Here is a 4,162-nt window from a genome sequence, read left to right on the forward strand (position 1 = left end):
CTATAGAGCCTCCATTTTTATGGAATGGTCTGCCTACCCATGTGAAGACGCAGACTCGGTCTCAACCTTTAAGTCTTTACTGAAGACTCATGGGTCAATATGATTGAGTAGTCTGGCCCAGGAGTGTGAAGGTGAACCGGAAAGGCTCTGGAGCAACGAACCGCCCTTGCTGTCTCTTGCCTGGCCCGTTCCCCTCTCTCCACTGGGATTCTCTGCCTCTAACCCTATTACAGGGTGCTGAAGTCACTGGCTTACTGGTGCTCTTCCATGCAGTCCCTAGGAGGGGTGCGTCACTTGAGTGGTTTGAGTCGCTGACGTGGTCTCCTGTCTGGGTTGGCGGCCCCCCCTTGGGTTGTGCCGTGGCGGAGATCTTTGGGCTATACTCGGCCTTGTCTCAGGATGGTAAGTTGGTGGTTGGAAGATATCTCTCTAGTGCTGTGGGGGCTGTGCTCTGGCAAAGTGGGTGGGGTTATATCCTGCCCTGTTTGGGCCTGTCGGGGGTATCATGGGATGGGGCCACAGTGTCTCCTGACCCCTTCTGTCTCAGCCTCCAGTATTTATGCTGCAGTAGTTTGTGTCGGGAGCTATGTCAGTCTGTTATATCTGGAGTATTTTCCCTGTCTTATCCGGTGTCCTGTGTGAATTTAAGTATCTCTCTAATTCTAGAAGACAAGGTGAGCGCTACCATCAGTCCTGTGTCATGCCAAACAGTAAAGCATCCTGAAACCATTCATGTGTGGGGTTGCTTCTCAGCCCAAGGGAGTGGGCTCACTCACAATTTTGCCTAAGAACACAGCCATGAAAAAGAATGGTAACAACACATCCTCTGAGACAAACTTCTCCCAACCATCCAGGAACAGTTTGGTGACGAACAATGCCTTTTTCCAGCATGATGGAGCACCTTGCCATAAGGCAAAAGTGATAACATAAGTGGCTCGGGACAAGACATCAATATTTTGGGCCATGGTCCAGGAAACTCCCCAGATCTAACCCCAATGAGAATTTGTGGTCAATCCTCAAGAGGCGGGTGGACAAACAAAGACCCACAAATTCTGACAAACTCCAAGCATTGATTATGCAAGAATGGGCTGCCATCAGTCAGGATGTGGCCCAGAAGTTAATTGACGCATGCCAGGGCGGATTGCAGAGGTCTTGAAAAAGAAGGTCAAACACTGACTCTTTGCATCAACTTCATGTAATTGTCAATAAAAGCCTTTGACACTTATGAAATGCTTGTAATTATACTTCAGTATTCCAAGAACATCTGACAAAAATATCTAAAGACATTGAAGCAGCAGGACTTTGTGGAAATTAATATTTGTCTTCTCAAAACGTTGGCCACGACCTGTATGTCTTTAACAGAAATGTCTGTCAGCAGTATTCTCTATATACAGCAGCAGCATACCACCCTGCATACCACTGCTGGCTGCTTCTGAGCTAAGCAGGGTTGGTCCTGGTCAGTCCCTGGATGGGAGACCAGGTGCTGCTGGAAGTGGTGTTGGAGGGCCAGTAGGAGCACTCTTCCTCTGGTCTAAACAAGAGATCCCAATGCCCAGGGCCAGTGATTGGGGACACTGCTCTGTGTAGGGTGCCGTCTTTCGGATTGGGACGTTAAACGGGTGTCCTGACTCTCTGAGGTCATTAAAGATCCCATGGCACTTATCGTAAGAGTAGGGGGTGTTAACCCCGGTTGTCCTGGCTAAATTCCCATCTGGCCTCAACCATCACGGTCACCTAATAATCCCAGTTTACAATTGGCTCATTCATCCCCTCCTCTCCCTGTAACTATTCCCAGGTCGTTGCTGCAAATGAGAATGTGTTTTCTCAGTCAACTTACCTGGTAAAATAACGGTAAAAAAAAATACAGGGTATATCATCAATAAGAGGTTCACACCCACTCTTCACATTACTTCAAACATTGCCTTCCAGAGAAACACCACTGGATTGGGAACGTGTGTGTTGTGTGTGTGTGTTGTGTGTGTGTGTGTGTGTGTGTGTGCGTGCACGCGTGCCCTGGTTAGCTACTATAGCTTATGTGTTTGTGTCTCTGTGTTTTTGTGTTGTGAACCTTCACACACATGCGACCAGGAAGTGCACTTGAGACTTGAAGCCGGACTGAAGCTGTTTTGGAAAACAAGGGAAGACGTTTTTCTTTTCCTCACTGGAAATGGTTCTGCTTATAATGACATATCTACAGTAGCCACATGGTTTCCTCTCCTTTCATCACAACTGATTATCATATTTCACTGACTAATACTCCATGAAAATACACTGTGGACCTTTAATCCAACCAATCAGTGTGTGTGTGTGTGTGTGTGCGTGCGTGCGTGCATGCATGCGTCTTCCCATAGTTTAGTAATTCCTGTACAGTATGTCTTGGTACAGTGTCTGGTTACAGTGACCAGTTACAGGTGCAGTTACAGTGGCAGGTTACAGTGTCTGGTTACAGTGGCCAGTTACAGTGGCTGTTTACAGTAGCTTGTTGCAGTGTCTAGTTGCAGTGTCTGGCTACAGTGGCTGGTTACAGTAGCTAGTTACAGTGTCTAGTTACAGTGTTTGGTTAAAGTGGCTTGTTACAGGGTCTGGTTACAGTGTCTGGTTACAGTAGCTGGTAACAGTAGCTGGTTACAGTGTCTGGTTAAAGTGGCTGGTTACAATGGCTGGTTACAGTGTCTGGTTACAGTGTATGGTTACAGTGGCTGGTTACAATGGCTGGTTACAGTGTATGGTTACAGTGGCTGGTTACAATGGCTGGTTACAGTGTATGGTTACAGTGGCTGGTTACAATGGCTGGTTACAGTAGCTGGTTACAGTAGTTCATTGTTCATTGCTGTACGTCTGTGTGGCTGGTTACAGTGGCTGGTTACAGTAGCTCATTGTTCATTCCTGTACGTCTGTGTGGCTGGTTACAGTAGCTCATTGTTCATTCCTGTATGTCTTTGTGGCTGGTTACAGTGGCTGGTTACAGTAGCTCATTGTTCATTCCTGTTTGTCTCTGTGGCTGGTTACAGTGGCTGGTTACAGTAGCTCATTGTTCATTCCTGTATGTCTCTGTGGCTGGTTACAGTGGCTGGTTACAGTAGCTCATTGTTCATTCCTGTATGTCTCTGTGGCTGGTTACAGTAGCTCATTGTTCATTCCTGTATGTCTCTGTGGCTGGTTACAGTGGCTGGTAGCTCATTGTTCATTCCTGTAATGTCTCCTGTGGGCTGGTTACAGTGCTGGTTACAGTGAGCTGGTTACAGAGTGGCTGGTTACAGTGGCTGGTTACAGTAGCTTCATTTTGTAGCCATTCTCCTGTGTGGCTGTTAGTGGCATGTGGTTACAGTAGGTCTGGTTACAGTGGCTGGTTACAGTAGCTCATTGTTCCATTCCTGTACATCTGTGTGGCTGGTTACAGTGTGTACAGTCTAATTGTTCATTCCTGTATGTCTTTGTGGCTGGTTACAGTGGCTGGTTACCAGTAGCTCACTTGTTTCATTCCATGTATGTCTCTGTGGCTGGTTACAGTGGCTGGCATTGTTCATTCCTGTATTCTCTGTGGCTGGTTTACAGTGCTGGTTACAGTAGCTCATTGTTCATTCTGTATGTCTCTGTGGCTGGTTACAGCTGTCTGGTTACAGTAGCTCATTGTTCATTGTCCTGTAATGTCTCTGTGGCGGTTAGTAGCTCATTGTTCTTCCTGTATGTCTGTGGCTGTTACAGTGGCTGGTTCAAGTAGCTCATTGTTCATTCCTGTATGTCTCTGTGGCTGGTTACAGTGGCTTACAGTGCTGGTTTACAGTGGCTTTCAGTACTCATTGTTCATTCCGTATGGTCTGTGTGCTGGATGCAGTGAATGAACTTATTGCTGAGCCTGGAACATAGTCCCTGAGGAGTGTCTGTCTGTCTAGATCAAAATTAATTTATGTTTGGGAAAACATCCTTCACTCAACAACCATAAATCTGGACAAATATGGACTTAGTTACGTAGGACACACACCGGCATGCACGCACGCACGCACACACACACACACACACACACACACACACACACACACACACACACGCACACACACACACACACACAGCACACACACACACACACACACATGCACACACAAACAGCACACACACACACAACCACACACAGTAGTAGGGACAAAGACCTCTTAAACACTAT

Source organism: Salvelinus sp. IW2-2015, unplaced genomic scaffold (genome assembly GCF_002910315.2).
Source record: "Salvelinus sp. IW2-2015 unplaced genomic scaffold, ASM291031v2 Un_scaffold2135, whole genome shotgun sequence".
Lineage (NCBI taxonomy): Eukaryota > Metazoa > Chordata > Actinopteri > Salmoniformes > Salmonidae > Salvelinus > Salvelinus sp. IW2-2015.